Below are 19,306 nucleotides of genomic sequence, written 5' to 3' on the forward strand. Positions count from 1 at the left end.
CATTTGCTACACATTGACTGCACATCAAACTTTGAATGCATACTTCTAATTTCAATTATAATCTACGGAAGCGTATTGCATTCACTTGACAAATAAAAAAGCCCTGTTTTTCTGAGTAATTTTTTCTGTTTTTCGGAGTAATTTATTTATTTTTGTTTTTTGGTGTAATTTTTTTCTGTTTTTCGGTGTAATTTTTTCCGTTTTTCGTGGTAATTTTTTCTGTTTTTCGGGGTAATTTTTTTCCTTAATGAGGAGACAAGATACTTCAAAATCTCGCGAGAAGCTCCCACCTGGCACCTGCAAGTGACCCCTGCATCCATGGTGACTCCTGCTCATGGATATATCTTGCATCCGTGCTCCTGCTCCTAGACTCTGGGATCAACTACGGGATCAATAAGGGTAAGGCACGTAATTAGTTACACACAGGGTATGATAATCTAGCTATGTTTTCGACTGCATCCTTCTAGTGTAGGCCTATCGCTCAGGGTAACAGGTTAGGTTAGTAACAGGTTGTAGCAACGTTACCTGACAACTGAAATCATGCCCATACACATTACCTGACAAACGTGTATGGGCATGATTTCAGTTGTCAGGTAACGTTTAATACTCCCTAAAACAGTTAAAACAAAAACTGAACAATGTAAACTCTCTGAAAAAAGGAATTGTTGGAGGACTGTTATGTTAGACTGCATTAGTTTTAGCTACCTAACTTAGGCCCTGTTCAGACGACAACGGTTTCTCTAAAAACGGAAAAGTCTGTCCTTTACATTTTAAAAAACTTGTGCGTTTATATGACAATGTTATTGAAACAATCCCCGTTCACACAGAACCGCAAAATCTACTGGAAACGCTGTAGTATGCACACCAGGCCAATGGGTGGCAGTGTAAATTTGCAAAGCAACACCACGGCGTGACGGCATGACGCCATGCGCCTGCGCTGAAGCGCCTTCCTCTACAACGCGGTGATTACAAACTAAAACAAAGAAGACACAATGGCGAAAGCATGCACAGATAACTTTGTCTGGACGAATGACGAGGTGGAGTTGCTACAGTAACAGATCTACACTTCAAATCAACAGGGTGAGCAGCACAAACAGAGCTCGGCATTGTTGTTGTGACAGTTGGCATGCCTAGTGACTGGAACCGTAATGCGCATGTGCGAAAAGTCTCCGTTTTCAGAGGAACTGCATATTGCAAGTTTACATGACAACGGAGATGCTGCCGTTTCCAAAAAGTTGCACCCTGGAACCCATTTTCAAAACGTTGCATTTTCAGGCACCCAAAACGCTGCTGTCGTGTAAACGATCAGCCAAAATGCAACTAAAGTTTACCGTTTTCAGTTGAAACTGTTGTCGTATAAACGAGGCATAAGTGCATTTGTCCTGTGTGCAAACATTTAATTCCTTAAACAATTCTACTTCAAGAGAAAAGATGATCTGACTGAACACTCATCCGCAAAATCACAACACTCACCAAAACAGTAGATGCTGATGCAGTTTTCTAACCATCTCTTTCCAAAAGTCCAACAGTTAACACTTGCCAAATGTCACCAAACATTTGCAATCTTCCTGCTTCAGTATTATGGGTGTGCACAGTCACCGCTTATCGGTTATCTGACCCGATACCACACAATAAAGAAACAAAGCTGTTATGTCATTCCCCTGCAGCTGAGCCAAACCCCAAAGGCAAGGTGTGAAATGTAGCCACGCTACAAGAAGAAACTTGCCACTGTGGTATGTCCACAAACAAACACAGCCAAAGCCAGTTCATGTGTCCCTCATCAGTATCCTCTAACACCCCCCCTTCAAACACCACCACCCCCACCCTAACCCCACCACCCACAACAAACAGCTGACTCGAGGGGAAAAGCCTCCAGAAACAGATGGATGGATCATATCACCTCTCAGTGACGGGCTACAAGCCGACTATGCGCTCCACGCAGTCTCGCAAGAACTTATTTAAAGGCACTTCCACTCGCATACAGGGCACATTCTTTCACTGGCACCGCTTAGCTGCTCAAGACGAGACGTGGTTGTCGTATGTCCTGGATTTTCTGCCAGGACATACGCTCATATAACCGAATCTCACACCTGACCCGGCCTAACCTTGGTACCCCGAAATAACAGCGTCCTCTCCTGCACGGGGGGTGATACAAGAACTGAAGGGTGGAGCAAAGGCACGGGTGTTGGGTGCCGTGGGCCAACTATGTTACCCAAAGATAACTCATCGTTACTAACCTCTGAGGCGATGACAGGCCGCACTAAACAAAGTGGAAGCCCTTCTTGCTGGCCCGGGGTCGAAGAACACTAACAGAGATAAACTCAGAAATAAAACTCTATACCTGCTGTGAGAAAGCAGCGCGGAGCTTGAGTTTGTTCTGCTTTTACTGGGCCAAGGACATGACCTTTATTCTCGTGGAAGGATAAGCCAATATTGCACGGTATAAAAAAATCTGCATGACGGTTAGAAACACATGCAAAATACCATCAAATCATCCACAGTTTCATTCCAACCCGAGATTGAATTAACTGACTTCACTAATTAAAATAACCTTCAGCAGTGAGCTCAGCTGGTGTCATGCCTGGCTCTGAGGACTGGGGGGCCGCGTTCGCACATGACTCAACACCACTGAGAATTCAACCTTGCATGCTACTAGAGTTTCCTTCAGGTATACTGTGCTCTGAAGCAAAACTTTCCACAGAAATTCAATTCCTCTAACATCTCTTGGAGGTGTCCATGGTGTGTACACGAGTCTTGTCACTGCTTGCCATCATCGCAGAGATCAAAAAGATACTTAAACCTCTGATAAAAATGAACCTGAGCAGCATGTTTGTACTTCCTTTGTGGGTTTTCTGAGTTTGCAGAATAATGCTGAACAAGAAACGTCCGAAAAACACAATATTTAGAGAGTGTTCAAACACATATTTTGCTGAAAACAAGTGCAGGGCTCAACAGTAAAGCTTGTCGCCACTGGCAACCATATTGAGAAACTGGCAACCAATACGTGTCCTTTGGTTCCCGTTAGTGGCAATCACTAATCACAACATATAAAAAATAGGGACAGCAAACACCAAACATGCATCCTCAAAATAAATAGGCTACATTTGATGCATCAGTGATATCTAAATATGTCTGTTACAATCAGAGCTGGAACCAGGCACTCCACGTGACACCACTGTTCATTGCTGTGTGAACCCGTGTGGGAACAGACATCTGTTTTAGAGACAATGGCAAAGCAAATTAAGTTGTTTGACTGTGGGGTGAAAAGTTCAACTAACCTGTTAACATCACAAATGAGTGTGCACATTGATTTGACTGATGAGGAACCAGATAAACCTGAATTAAAAACAAAAAGGAAGCTGAGGTTGTTCTGGTGTCTTGCACTGACTTGCTGGATTCATTTTTGAGGGATCACTACTGGTATTATGTAGACCAGGAATTGAGGGTAGTAATTCATTAATTTTCATTCATTTTCCATAACTGCGTATCCTGTTAGGGGTTGTGGGGAGGCTGGAGCCTATCCCAGCTGACACTGGGCAAGAAGCAAGGTACACCCTGGACAGGTCCCCAGACTATCACAGGCCTGACATATAAGGCCCGTTTCCACTGAAGAAGTTCCTGGTACTATTTCGGGGGCAGGAACTTTACAGGAACGTCCTCTCGCTCAGCCCTTTCAACCGCCATGTCTCCACTGAGAGGGCGGAGTAGGAGGGACCATTTTGACTGGGGTCGGCGCGGCAAAGAAACAAAGAAAGAAGAACAACAACAAAGAAGAAGAAGCAGAAATACGAAGAAGAAGTAAGAAGAAGAAAGCAGACATAAGAAAGACGATTATCAACATGGAAGGAGCTGAGGTGGTTTCTGGGTTTCTGGCGTGTCTCTCGCTTTTACATGGCGGTGGAAGCTACGAACGAGAGAAGATGTGCTGAGTTTTAAAAATGCCGGCTATTTTGTCGCTTTCTGTTGACGTCACATCCCGTCTTGAGTATATCCAATCAGCACCAAGTAAACCCCAAGCCCCACCCAGGAGTTTTTCGGGGCCGTTCTGAGTACCTACTCCGAGGCAGGGACTTGTTTAGCCCCTGTAAAAGTTCCAGAACTCTGTCCTTCGGGGGTGGTTCCTGCGGTGGGGCCCCAGCCCCGTAAAATTACCCCACAGTTCCTGCGGTGGAAACGGGCCTATAGAGACAGACAACCAATCACATTCACACCTACAGACAATTTAGAGTCATCAATTAATCTGCATGTCTTTGAACTGCGGGAGGAAGCTGGAGTATCCAGTTGACATGGGTAGACCATGCAAAAATGAGAACATAAAAACACAGGAGTACCCATCCCGAGTGTCGAAACAGGACCACCATGCCACCACATTAGGTGATAAGATTCGAACTCTGAAGAGTATCAGATAAAACACAAACTACAAAAAAAAATCCTGAATTACTGTAAATACTACATTCTTTTATGTCACATTCACATTATTAAACTGAAGTATAAATGCATAGTATCTTAATTACTCAACGTATAAGGTGACTAAAATATCTACCACATTTAAAAGTTAGCATGGAGCCCTGATGTGGGAGCAAGGTAACTCAGTATGTGTCCACAGACTCAACTATTACAAACTGTCAAGTGTCAAAAGACCTCATTGGTCAAATACTGAATCGTGTTTATTGATTCTTAGATATGATTATTTCTGATGTAAATCATAACGCTTCTTTCTTTTTGTTTTATTGTGGGAATTATAGTGCAGCTGCTTGTGTTAAAGAGGCACAGGCTCTTCCATGACATAACACATGATCAGTTTATTCATTGTGAGAAATACTACACAGCTTGTGAAAACAGTTGTAAAATGTCTACTTGGAGCTCACTCAAGTCTGAGACACTAACCCTGATCATCACAGTGACCTCAGGTTGAGCTTAAACTTTTACCAGAAAGCCTCCATTACAACAAAGTGATGATTGTATGGAGTTGCATTATGGGGAACGTAGGAAAGTAGGGTCCAGCAAATTGTGTGACTGAAGGTAAAGATTTCTCACCCTCTGTTGCTTCAGTGTTGACCAGTTGAGCTGTCTCTTGCGACTCAACTTTATGGAAGTGCGATTACGAAATAGCTGGAGTGTCACTTTAAAATGAGACTCTGCAACTTTTGAAAAAAGAAATAACACAGTCTTCCCTTACATTTAACATGTTGATTTCTCAAATCAATACACTGAGGTGGTTTGCTGCTGCAGCCCTGGCTGGAATGACCGGTAGCTTATGGTGGCTAATGTTAGCAAATGTTAGCACATTTTTGATAGATACTTTAGTGGCACTGACATTACCGAGTCAGTTTAATGACTTCTTGACTCTTTTTCTACTTATATACACTGTGTTTTACAATTTACCATCATATCTAAATTATGACTTGCATCCTGTTAGGGGTTGCATGGGGGGGCTGGAGCTAATCAGCTGACATCAGACGAGAGGCAGGGTATACCGTGGACAGGCCATCAGACTATCACAGGACTGACACATGGAGGGGCGTCGGTGGCTTGGTGGTAGAGCAGGCGCCCCATGTACAAGGCTGTTGCCGCAGCGGCCCAGGTTCAAATCCAGCCTGTGGCCCTTTGCTGCATGTCACTCCCTCTCTCTCCCCCTTTCACACTTGTCTGTCCTATCAATTAAAGGCTTAAAAATGCCCCCCCAAAAAAATATCTCTAAAAAAAAAAAAAAAAAAAAAAAGGACTGACACATGGAGACAGACAGACAACCATTCATGCTCACATTCACACCTACGGCTAAATTAGAGTCACAAGTTGACCTGCATGTCTTTGGACTGTGGGAGGAAGCCGGAGTACCCGGAGAAAACCCACGCTGACACGGGAAGATCATGCCAACGCTGCACAGAAGGGCTCCTCCAGTATGACAAAGTGCAATATCCAAATTGCAGGTGCTGCAATTTTTGGAGAAAAGGTCAAATGTGTCACAACATATTATTATAAATGAAACATTGTGAGGCTACAGAGATCCCCCAGCCTATGAATCATATCACATCATCAACAAAATGCAAAAATGACTACTCCAAATAAAATTGCAACTCATATTGCAATCACAATGTCTCTCAAAATAATCCCAATATATATATATATATATATATATATATATATATATATATATATAAAACATATCAAAGAATTTCAAACAATTCCTCCTTACAATTCCTCAATTGTCCAGAGAGTTGCTAAACAAAGTTTCACTGTACCTGTGCGTATAGTGATAATTCTATTTTATTCTATTAAAGCTGTATCTCAACACACAGTGTGTTTTATGACTTTCATATTTGGTGTCACTGCAGGGCGACAAGCTGTACTCAAGGCTCGGTGGAGATGTCGTCATGTCTTTGAGGTCAGTTAAAGTCATAAATGACCTAATTGTTTTTTCACTTTCGCAGACAAGACGGAAAGGGAAGGCAAAAACGTGACAGACCGAGGAACCAGACAAAATCATCATGTGCGACTGTCTCCTCTCTGCCTGTTAAATTGTTCCCCTCAAATATAAAACACTTTATCATCCATGAATAAATCAGGAGGTTGATTAAAAACATCCCCAGCTGTCACCTGCGGGCCCTCATCCATCGATGAGTCACCTCCGTCGTCACTGTGGGGCCGGAGATCAACAACACTGCTCCAATGAAAGGCTGTTAACCTTTGAGACTGTCTGCCACAGGAAGGCTGCATCGTGTTTATGAGCGGTGAGGGAGGAGATGGTCATTAGCTCCAATTCACTATCATTTCTCTGATAAGATGCCAAATGAGAAGCATCGCAGCACACAGTGACTCACAGCACTCATTTTTTGGATTGTTCTAATAACCGTCGCTCATTTCTAGAAAAGAAAAATGACATTATGATGTGTTTGTGATTGGGACCTTTATTGTGAAAGGTGACGCATTTTGTGTAGCACACAATTACTTCTTTTCTGTCAGGGTCATGATGATGCTGAGAAAGTGAGCATCATGTTATCTGAAGAGTTCAAAACTAAATCATTAACAAAACTGTTAATTATTACATTCAATAAAACTCACTGCTCAAGTGCACAAAGTTATCAAGGTTGGACACCAGCGTCAGCCCTGAAACAGTATCACTGTATTACCAGTACTATCTCTCCCCAGGGACAGATAACATGCTGGTGATGCTATCGGCACACAACCACCAGCAGAGCAGCAGTTACAGAAGCCTCGACAAGCTTGTAAATTCATTATGCACGGAGCACTCGAGAAATTAGCTTTGTTTGCAAATACAAACTGCCGTCATTACTGAAATGAGAGGCTATAATAAGCTCACCGGTGTACCGCCGGCCCTGCAAAACAGGCCCATTATTCCTAACTCATCAACACAAACATTTCTTACTGTAGCAGAAGAGACCTCTGTAGGGTTTACAAGATGATTTATGGTTTTTAGAAAGATTTGTGACTTTTTTCTCCCGCTTCTAAGCTACAGATGAATAACTTTTGCAAGGTATACAGCTTTCAGGGTTACAATAAAATTAAACTGTAATGGGTCCCTGAGGAGAAAACGGGCTGCTGCAGCAGCAGATAATACAAATGTGCAGCAGCAACAAACAGAAGATAAACAGGACAGATTGGAACATGAACATGAGTATAAAGGAGATGGAGGTTATACTAAAAATGTAGTACAAAGGTGACAATTTTAACAACATAACATGCTGTGTCAGATTTAAGAATGGGAAGTTATAAGAAAAATAGACATCAAATCAGTAAATACATTCCCCAAAATAACAGCAGGACCTAACTAGAGTTGTTCCAATACTGATGCCAGTATCAGAAATGTCTCCGATACTGCCTAAAATGCTGGATCAGGCACAATACTAGGGGTGTAAATCACCAGCTTCATCCCGATACGATATTATATCGATTTGTTTGGATGACGATACGATGTTTGCCGATATCACAAAGTTTGTCACGATACGATTTCGATTCGATTCGATTCGATTCAGGAGCCTGCGATCAATATGACGCGATATCATATGCCCATCTAACACAATCATTTACATCAACTCACAAAAACAACTAGAATATGATTTGACCATTTTATTTCTGAGCTCTTCCAGGTATCAGGCATTTAAATGAAAAACAGTATTCTTCTAACATGACAAACAACAACAAAAAAAATAAAAATAGACCTGTTCATTAAAGTCTCACATTTCTCATTTTTAAGTGAATTTCAAAATAAAGGTGTATTTTTAAGATAACGATATGGATCGATGTTATCATTTTGCATCAATGTAATCGGATCATTAATCAATGAATCGATGTGGATCGATGTTACACCCCTACACAATACCATGTACTCCATTAATAAACTTACATTTCACACTCAGCATTTTCCCCAAAAAACAATTCTTATTCAACGCCATTAAACAGTGGCCTACACAGCAAGATGCACTGTAAAAGAAACAGACAAATGCAAAAAGGGACTGACCAATAATTTTCAAGATACAATCATGAACTGATGTCCAAAAGTCACATACTTTAGGGCCATCCCATAGGACGTGGATTAATGTACCTTTCATCAGGGCACCTTTAATCTCAGCCCTATACAGTCTAGAAGGTGTAATACATAGTGCTGATAATCTTTGTATGAATTAACCTAGTGCAAATATCATGGGACATGCATTATGTATTATGCAGGATGTTAGTCCATTCATTTTCTGTGAATCTGATCTGTTTCCCGTGCGATTATAGTGCTACATTTCTGTAATAGCACAGAGTAATACGGTGAAGCTTCATGACCCTGACTGTAGCTTGTGATAATAAAAGAGGGGGTCTTTTCATTTTGGGGGGCTGAGGGGGGCTTTAAAGTTGATCTCAGCAAACTGCGAATTTGCACATATGCTACATTACGATCCAATGTTAACACTAGTATGTAGAATATTTAAAATACAAGTACTATGCTGAGTATATAAAGTGTGTAGTCAGTATGTCTCCTTATGTTTATCATAAAATATTATTAGCACAACATAAAAGTCTCAGTTGTGAGGTTTCCATGCTTTTGTTTGTCTTATACGAAGTTAATATTTGGGAGGTTTTGAACTTTTTGGACAAAACAAGCAATTTTAAGATGTCAATTTGGGACTTGGGGTATTATATTAAGTTGTTTTTGTTTTTTTTTTTACTATTTTCTAACAGTATAGAGGTCAAACTATTGATGTTAGTTCCAGCCGCTGAAACTACACTATCAGTTTTTAGTACGCATGGCAGTTCATGAAGGACGGGCACAAATAAGCCCACCCTCTGCATCTACAAACAGTTTGTCAATATGTCAATAATATGTCCACATTCACATTCAGAAAGTAAGACTGCTCTCTTGGTGGTTAATACACTATATAAGTAGCACTCATTACAGGTGTCCAGCAGCCTGTTTGGAACAACAACCTGCATCTCATATCACATTAAAACACAATGAATGAGTGAAGTCATCTTAAGGGCAAAAATGCAGATTACTCTGTTTAAGTTTCTCAGTTGTGAGGGGCTCCTGCTTTTCTTTGTTTTATATAAACTTAAAATTTGGGAGGTTTGAACTTTTGGTTGGACAAAACAAGCAGTTTAATATGTCAGCTTGGGACTCTGGGTATTATATTGAGTAGTTTTCCTATTTTCTTTCAGTTTGTAGACCAAACTATTCACGTTGGTTCCAGCCCTTGAAACTATACCGTCAATATATAGTATGTGTGGTAGTTTATGAAGGAGGGGCACAAATAATCCCACCCTCAGCAGCTACAAACAATCTGTCAACACTACCTGTTTCACTTTCTACAGTCACATTCAGAAGGTTTGATAGCTTAGTTTTGACAAGAAGTGCCCTGCTCCCTTGGTGGTTAACACACTATACGAGTAGCAGACATTACAAGTGTCCAGCAGCCTGTTTGCAGCAACAACCTGCGTCTCATATCACATTAAACACAATGAATGAGCCGGTAGGAAGTTTAGTAGTGACACTCGGCTCCCGTGAGGGAAATAAACCTCACAAAACACACATAAATAAATCAGAGCGTCGGCCTGTCCACCACACAGCACTCCGGTTACACACTCTTAGTTACACTATGTTTAAATCCTTGCCTGCTTTTGTCCGTTTCCACCGACAACGACAGCTAAAATCCAACTTTCCGCTATCACCGGACTCGGAGCCACGCCGAGAAGAGAAAGCGCATTGTGTTACAAAGAAACACAACGGGACTTACCGGCGGAAAACAACTGGAAGTAAGTCAGCTGGTCACTTCCTTATTTCCTCTGAGTGAACCGGAGTGGAGGGAAGCTGCTGCCGCCCGAGTTTAGCTTCTGATTTGTATTGAGTAAAGTTGTGAGCTAACTGCACGCTAAAGTTCACGTCCGGTCACTGCAGGTGATTAGCTGCTGCTGCTGCTGCTGCTGCTAGCTTCCTTCTTTTCTTCACGTTTTTGTTTTTTACACAAAGTTTAGTTTTTTGAAAGCCGCGTCGTCACTGCCATCTAGCGGTCAAAGCGGTGAACTGCAGTACTGCACGCTTCAAGGGCATACATTGGCAAGCAACACCCATGGTCAAAATTTCAATGTAGAGGATTTATTGATCTCCTAAAGACATGAAGTTGGAGACACATTTCTTCTGACAACTAGTATAAAATCTACAGCGAGAAAGTTAGGCACACAATCTCATTAAATCCTGCTACTTCCACCTAAGAAATATTATCAAAATCAAATCAGCTGTCGTTTCCTGACCTTATTCATGCTTTTGTATTCTTGCACCTCGACTACTGTAATATACTGTTCACATACCAAATAAATAAATAGATAGTGAAATAAATTGTGGTGACACAATACAACGATAACACAACACTGTAGCAATACTTTTACAAGTAAATGACAGTACCTCTTTCCATTAAGGATTCCCCATCTGTGGACACTTTTAAGGCTAGACTTAAGACCCACTTTTACTCCAAAGCCTTTGAGCGCTCTTAAACTCTTATCCCCCATTTTCAGTCCTTTGTATTTCCACTCTCCAATTTGTTCCTTTACTTTTGGACTTGTGTACATGGGATTGATTTTACCTTTATTGTACAGCACTTTGGTCAACCTAGGTTGTTTTTAAATGTGCTTTATAAATAAATTTGATTTGATTTGATTTGATTATTAAAGTATCACCATCAAAAGTAAAACCATCCAGACCGTCCCATTTGACATAAATGTATATTATTGGATTATAATCATTGATGCATTAATGTTGCTGTTAAAGGTGGAGCTCATTTTAATTACTTTATATACTGTTGGGTTATTTAATCTATAATAATACATAATAAAGTATTTGTTGATTATTATTTTGTTAGTTATTAAGTAAATGGAGAATAAGTACAACATTTCCTCAGAAATGTAGTAGAGTAGAAGTATAAAGTAGCATAAAATACTACTCAATTTTGAGAAGTATTTAAAAAATTGCACTGCTGTAATACTTGAGTAGCCTAAATGTATTTAGTTACTTTCAACAACTGTTATCCTGATCCCAGTGTATCAATACAATAGTGTAAAAATAGCCCATTATTATTTACTATTATTTATTGTTTGTTACACTATACCATACCAAACCATACCATACTACACTATACTACACTATTCTAAACTAGACTAGACTATACTACTGTACTACACTATACTGGGGATGAATGAACTCTTCTCTTCTCGTCTCGTCTCGTCTCTAAAAGTATTGCATTCAAATTCTTATTTAACAAAAAATACATCAGCTAAAGGTAATTAAAGCACCAAAACAATAAAAAACAATTACCTCTTTGAGCTTCAAACATTTATTTGAAAGAAAATATCTGCATAGCTTATAGGGAGAAATCTCTCTTTGGTTGAACTGACAACTCATAGATGTCCGAAACATTATAAGGAGCCAAAACTTGAAATAACTTTTCTGTAAGAGGCTGAGAATTTAATCTTTAACACTGATTTAATTTTTTAAGTTGATCAAATGATTTTTAATATAAAATCGTCCACTAAAAAGAAACTAGTAACTCCAACTGTCCAATAAAATATACTGTAGTAAAAAGTACATTTACTTCTGAAATGTAGTGGAGGAGAAATATTCAGTAGTAGAAAAGAGAAATACTGAAGCAAAGTACCTCAAAACTGTACCTAAGCACTGAAATTATTGTGGGCCTTAACAGTCTCCATTTAAGTATCTGTTAAATGGAAACATGCAAATGCACATTTATCATCAAATGTGGATCAGAGTTTTGTCATTCAAGGGGATCAAAGAGGTTTTATTTCATTAGGTGGTGTCATTCATCACACCCCGCTGCCTCACACAGGAACCACACACAGTCAGCTGAGCTATGAAACAAGCCTCACATAGATTTCCATAATCCCACAGTTCCCTTTGCTTCCCATGGAGCCATTCCCAGCATCAGAGCGCCGCTGCTCGCTGCCAGACTGCCCGGTGTGGCTGATGCGAGTCTGGCAACCTGTCAAGAAAATGCGGAGCAGCTCTCTGTCCCATCATGCAGCAGGACATGAGAAGTCAGTCTGTGCTGCGGGCATAAGGACGTAGTGTTCGCTAAGAAACCAGTAACCACCTCTCCCTCCTTCTCCTCGTCTTCTCTCTCTCACCACCTCTCACCAGCATCCCAGAATCTCTTTTTTTAAATGCTTGAAATTATGTAATGCATTAAAAAAAAATTGAAATGCTCTCTGAAGCGCCCTGTCTTCACTGATTCAATGGGCACACTATCATTGATGGCCATCTTGGATTTTGACAAACAAGTCCTTGTCCACTTTAAGTCACACTCAGCTCTCAAGGAGACAGAAACAGAGAGGAAGCAGAGGAGAAAAGGTCTGTGTAAAGTGTGCAGCGCTGCAACATTTCACTTAAAATATTCAGCAGTCAAATTAGCATATACACCTATAGAGAAGAGCTGGTTAAATGTGTGTACTGTGACTAAATTTAGCTACATGGCCAATTAAATGGTTAGAAAAGACAGGAAACTTTCCTTCATGTAGTTTCCATGGATGAAGAGTGTGTGCACAATCATCAGTGATGGATAATGAGGTGAACAGGTTCAGTAGGCGTCTCTCTGTGTTACTCACGTTTCTTTCTTCCTCAACCTCTCGTGATCACTTTCTGCCACAGATTTCCTGAAAAAAAGTGGAGATATTTACTTTTATTATATCATATTAAACTCTGCCATGTTTACTGAAACTGAGATTGATCTTTATGCAAAACTGCACCTACAAACTTCACCCTCCCAAATGACTGTTTGTATATATTAGTTACTTATCCCGTGTTATGTTGAGTTTGTGAAGAAAACGTTGTTTTTCTCACATGCAGTAAACAAAGAATCCAAAAACTGAGAAAATTCTTAAAAAATTGGGGTCATAGGGGCCAGAGTTTAACACCACCAAAACTTCAGCATAGCATCTCAAACAGCAGCTTTTGCCTACCAACTGTTGCTGCTTCCTCTGCAAATCCGCCTCCACCCCAGCGCTTCCTTTTTTATTAAGGTGACAAATGACATCCGCCTGAACACTGATGCAGACTAGAGGACTGGGTGGGCATCTCTGGCACTGCCCTAAATTGGTTGAAGTCCTATCTAGAAGACAAGAAGTACTTTGTTGAAATTGGTAACTGTGTCTCAGACCACATGGCCTTGACCTGTGGGGTGCCCCAAGGGTCAATCCTGGGACCCCTTCTGTTCAATCTCTACATGCTGCCTTTAGGCCAGTTAATACAAAGTAATAATGTGTCCTACCACAATTATGCAGACGACACTCAGATCTATGTCTCACTGACAGCAGGTGAATATGGACCAGTGGATTCACTCTGTCACTGCATCCAACAGGTCAGTGTGTGGATGCAAAACAACTTTCTCCAGCCAAATTCAGACAGAACTGAAGTCATCGTATTTGGTCCACAGAAACAAAGAGAAAGTGTCAGCAGTCACCTCCAGTCTCTCTCTCTAAAACCTACAAATCAGGTTAGAAATCTCGGGGTAATAATGGACTCAGACTTGAACTTTAACAGCCACATCAAATCAATAACATCAGCAGCTTTTTACCATCTAAAAAACATTACCAAAATCAAAGGTATAGTGTCTAAACCTGACTTGGAGAGACTGATTAATGCATTTGTCTCTAGTAGGTTAGACTACTGTAACGGCCTGCTCACTGGCCTCTCCAAACGGGCTGTAAGACAGCTGCAGTACATCCGGAATGCTGCTGCTCGAGTCCTGACCAGAACCAGGAAGTACGAGCACATTAGTCCTGTGCTCAGGTCTCTACACTGGCTTCCTGTGGCTCAGAGAATAGACTTTAAAGCAGCTCTGCTTGTGTACAAGTCTCTCCACGGCCTAACACCAAAGTACATCTCTGACATGTTAGTGCCATATGAACCATCTCGGACTCTGAGGACCTCAGGGACCGGCCTCCTGCTGGTGCCCAGAGTCAGGACTAAACATGGGGAATCAGGATTCCAGTTTTATGCAGCTAAAATCTAGAACAGTCTTTCTGAAGATGTGAGACAGGCCTCTACTCTGACAATGTTCAAATCTAGGCTCAAAACAGCTCTATTTCACTGTGCATATGACTGAAAGGATCTTATCTGCACTCTTCTCTTTTAAAGTTCATTTTATAATGATTATTTATGTTTTTATTTTGTATTGTGATTTTAATGCATTTTCTTGTTCTGTAAAGCACTTTGAATTATTTTGTGTACGAATTGTGCTCTACAAATAAACTTGCCTTGCCTTGCCTTGCCTTCATGCTGTGTCTGACTTATCAATGTCATTTCTGTTTGTCATTGATGCTGCTCTGTTCTGTTCCCCTGGGTCTTTGCCGCTGCTCTCCCTGCCTTAGGCTTTCCATGTAGGCGCATGGAAGGGCAGGGCAGTGTGCTCTCTCTGCATTAAGGCTTCCTCGTATGCACGTGGAAGGGCAGAGGTGTGTGCTCTCTCCCCCTTAGGCTTTGTGCATACGCCCGAGGAAGGGCAGAGAGGCCCCAGAACAGAGCCATGCCACCAAATACAGTACTGCAATGAAAATAAAGTTCTGTTTGAAAAACTGATCCTCACTGAACTATATCAAAACATCTGTTACGAACTCTCACACAACTTGTGCAGTATCATCCAAGTCTCGTGTATCCAGTTGCATGCTGAGTACTTTCCAAACACATGCATTTTCACTATAAATTACTATTGAAAACTGAACTTAAAGAAAAATTTATCTATGCTCTCTTCAAAGCCAGACTCCAAAAGCAGTAATACTCAATACTCAATACTGGAGCTGCTGGTCTACTGCTATATTAACAATTAGTTTGCTTGTGTTTTTGTGTGACTTTTGTGTTTAAAGATTCAGTTTGGATTAACCAAAGTCACACAATGACACAAAATAACTTACTGATCAAGGCAGCAGTAGACCAGCGGCTCCAACGTTCAGCGAGGTAGAATTACTATTTTTGTCAGCAGTGGTGTGCACAGACTTTTTGAAGGGCAGGGGCGAAAAGAAAAAAAAGGGCACTTTAGCGTGCGTTTTGGCTCCCAGGAGGGCACTTTAGCGTGTGTTTTGGCTCCCAGGAGGGCACTTTAGCGCGCATTTTGGCTCCCAAGAGGGCACTTTCGTGTGTGTTTTGGCTCCCAAGAGGGCACTTTAGCGGGCGTTTTGGCTCCCAAGAGGGCACTTTAGCGTGCGTTTTGGCTCCCAGGAGGGCACTTGAGCGCACATTTTGGCTCCCAGGAGGGCACTTTAGCGGGTGTTTTGGCTCCCAAGAGGGCACTTTAGCGAGCGTTTTTCAACAAACGTTGGCCATGAAGCAAGAAGTCATATTTTACTGATAACAATGCACACGAAGCAGCACGCTCGTTATTAATATAATTTTGAGGTAGTGGTATGATTTAAATTTTTTACAATTTTTTAACTTTTTATCTATATTTTAGAGAGCTGAGAATATTTTGGTTTTTTTTCCACTCCTCTACATTTATTTGACACTGATAGTTTTCAGAGTAACAGTTCCAAAAGAAAACCTATGATGAGATGAGATTGATTTTCAGATTCTTTGTGCAGTTGGTAACCTCCAAACTAGATTTCACCCTCTGTGACAGCATACCTATAAAAAGTCTCATATCAGCCTCTGATGATGGAGGTTCAGCTTGTTTGGAAGGCATGATGATGATGATGATGATGATGATGGCCTCTTTCTAGGATCAGACTCTTATTTCACCAGGAAAATAACTGATGCTTTTTTGACACCTGGTTTGAAAAAATAATGGACTTTAGTGATGTCAATGGATATTATTTTTTAAATCCGGGAAAACAAACACTGCATGCACACCAATGACAATAACCAACATACTGTGCGTCTATAAGTCTCATATTGTGCATTTTTCCTCTGTCTGTCTCCTCTTTATCAAGGTTTCTTTGTTCTTACACTGCAAAGTATAACTGACAATACTATGATGATTCTTAAAAAGTGACGGTCAAATCCTTTTATGTGCCTTCAGGCTGAAATGAGAATGAAACTTGCAGCTGTCATCAGTACAGACGTCTTTGCATTAGTGTCACTGAGATGAATCCCTGCACACTTGGCAGTTCAGAGTGTGACTACAGCATCCTAATGCCCCCCAAGGCCACTTCAATCATTTCCTACAACTCAATAAAATATCAGCAGTCTCTAAAAGACAATCACACAATGATGATACAGTGCTCATCCATTTAATCCAGACCTGCTCAGCAGAGCGATCAGTGCGGCTCACACATCCACACTTATACACATTTATATATAGTGAGCGACTTCAGACTGCCATAAAGCAGCTATTCACCTCTACAGGGAGGCTGTAAAGAAAAAAATGTAGCCCTCTAATTTGATAAACTGCCAGAGACTGTGTCAACACACACACACACACACACACACACCCCTTTCCTTAACGGATAGCAGGACGAGATGCCCAGCCAGGACTGGTTGAAAGAAGGCCTTATGACAGGAACACACACACACACACACACACACACACACACACACACACACACACACAACTTGTGTAGCGACCAATCTGTGTAGGAATCAATTAAAGTGATTTCACAGATGCATTTAGTGACAGCTACATGATATGATAATATGGTATGATCTCATTATAATTCCAGATTAATGCATGTACAGAATAACTCATTTCTTGACAGAGTCGGTGCCCTCTGTTGGTCAAGGGAAGAACTTACAGGATTCACAAACACAAATGTTCTTATGCCATACAGCAGACATTTTGACTTGACATAGTACGACAAGCACAGGTGACAGTTCCCATTAGTGTCCCAGTAAGTTATTCCAGTGAGCCAGCATGCACAATGCCAAAGCGTCCCATAAGTGGAATGCAACCATCATTGATGCTATTAAACACACCTGTGCTTTTCCTACTATGACAAGTCAAAATGTCTGGTGTGAAAAAGGTCTGTTCTCAAAGAATAATTTTATACTCAGCGATTTGGAGTCTTGTTTCAACATGACATTACACACATTTCTCTGTAACTTAGCATAATACCAAAATGTGACAAATTAAAGATATCCTATGCAGTATTTTCCCCACAAAACGATGTATAGACTCTTCGGAAGTAATCCTTCTCAATCGTCACTTAAGATCCTCTCTCAGTATGAGGCATATGTTTCTGCAGAGACTCATTAGGGTCCAGGCAGCTAAGCTGCCAGGACACTATTGTAATCCCAGGTATTCTTCTTCTTTCTTCTTCTTCTTCCGAGGAAATCATACTTCCCATGGGTGAAAACTCACCAAACTTTGCACAAAGGTCCAGTCTCATGTCAGATATCCTCAGCTGTAAACTCAAGCCAATAGTCCTGATGGTGGCGCTACAGCAAGCGTCTAAAGTTCAAAATTTGAAAATTCATAACAAATCAACCATACGTGCTACAACTACAACTTTCATCAAACTGTAGCCCCAATACTGAAGAAACTTTTGTACATTTAAATCTATTAAAAATTATTAAGTTCATCACTGTTTTTTTCAAAAACTGTAAAAATTCTTAAACCTATCTCCTCCCACAATTTTTGCTCAATTGACACCAAACTTGCTTCAGAGCATCTTCAGACTGTCCTACAAAAACTACATTTCTCAGATTTTTGATTTATCAAAAATTGAGCCTACAGTGCATCAAAATGTTTGACTGTAAACAGTACTATAAACATATACATGCAAATTCTTGCTGAATAAATCTTCAATGTTCATGAAAAAAGGGACAAAATTCTAGAGTCATGGTAGATGGTGTGTGGTAAATTTCAGAATTTTATCTCAAAAACTGAATTTTTGACAGCATTTTGAATTTTGCTCTAATGTGAACAATTGGAGTCAATGTAAAAATGGCAATTTTAAACATCAGTTTTTCACTTATGGAGCAAATCAATCATTGTTAAAATAAATTACCAACATCTCCATGCTGTCTAGATGCAATATGTGTATTTTCAGATTTTTGTTTCGATAACTGAATTTTTTACAGTGGTTTGAAATCTGTTTTTCCATGCATGGACGGCTGCTAAACCTGCACGTCTGGCTTAGTCAATTTGTGAAGCTACATATGAATTGTCACTGACTAATTAGCTCAGTGAGACAGAAATTGATTCTTAGTCTCACAGGTTGTGAGTTCAAGCCTCAGCTGATGCAAAAGGCAGATTGTGTTGCTAAATTCCTAAATGTCTTCCAATTCTTCTGCTTGTTGCTCAGAATTGCCTAAAAATGCCCAGACCTGACCCATCGCTGTGCAGCAGCTATAAATTTCTTCTTATTTATTTTCTTGGTTTGGGACATTTGTGGCCGTCACATTCACACCTACCTACCTATCAGAGGGAAAACTTAACAAATGTAGATCAGAAGGTGTTAATGATTGGTTTTATGTATATCATCAATATGTAAATTATATACTGTGACCTTTACAGTCACCAGATCTCCACCCAACTCAGCAGGAGATTTTGGAGCCATGTGTCATACATCTGTCTGCACCACCATCATCCAAACACTAAATGGGTGAATATCTTTTTGGAAGAACGTTGTTTCATCTCTCCAGTAGAGTTCACGAGACTCAGAAAATCTTTACCATTTAGGAGTACTGAAACTGTTCCAACAAGACCTTACAAAACACTTGTATGTTAGTTTTTTATGTGTAGGTTTAAAAAAATGGAATTAAAAAATGTATTATGGAGGGTTTAAACAATGCTTGAAGTGTAACATCAAGTATGAGAATCATTTTCAGGTATGTGCCTTCTATTTTACATTTAGCCACAGAGGTGAA

At 40.5% G+C, this 19,306-nt stretch overlaps 1 protein-coding gene across 8 annotated transcripts in view; it reads right to left on the bottom strand.

Moving 5' to 3' along the window:
• The window catches only part of ppip5k1b (diphosphoinositol pentakisphosphate kinase 1b), an 80,290-nt gene extending 69,865 nt beyond the window's left edge, over positions 1-10,425 (bottom strand). For 5 of the 8 annotated variants that reach the window (XM_033635148.2, XM_078167737.1, XM_078167739.1 and 2 more), the window contains exon 1: positions 10,239-10,424. The gene's annotated coding sequence lies outside the window, so the exon portion shown is untranslated. Of the gene's footprint in view, positions 1-10,116 lie in introns of all 8 variants that reach the window. The other 3 variants (XR_013491589.1, XM_033635149.2, XM_078167736.1) reach the window with 2 other exon arrangements.
• Between the last annotated feature and the right edge of the window lie 8,881 nt (positions 10,426-19,306).

The sequence above is a fragment of the Epinephelus lanceolatus genome, chromosome 5, assembly GCF_041903045.1.
Source record: "Epinephelus lanceolatus isolate andai-2023 chromosome 5, ASM4190304v1, whole genome shotgun sequence".
NCBI lineage: Eukaryota > Metazoa > Chordata > Actinopteri > Perciformes > Serranidae > Epinephelus > Epinephelus lanceolatus.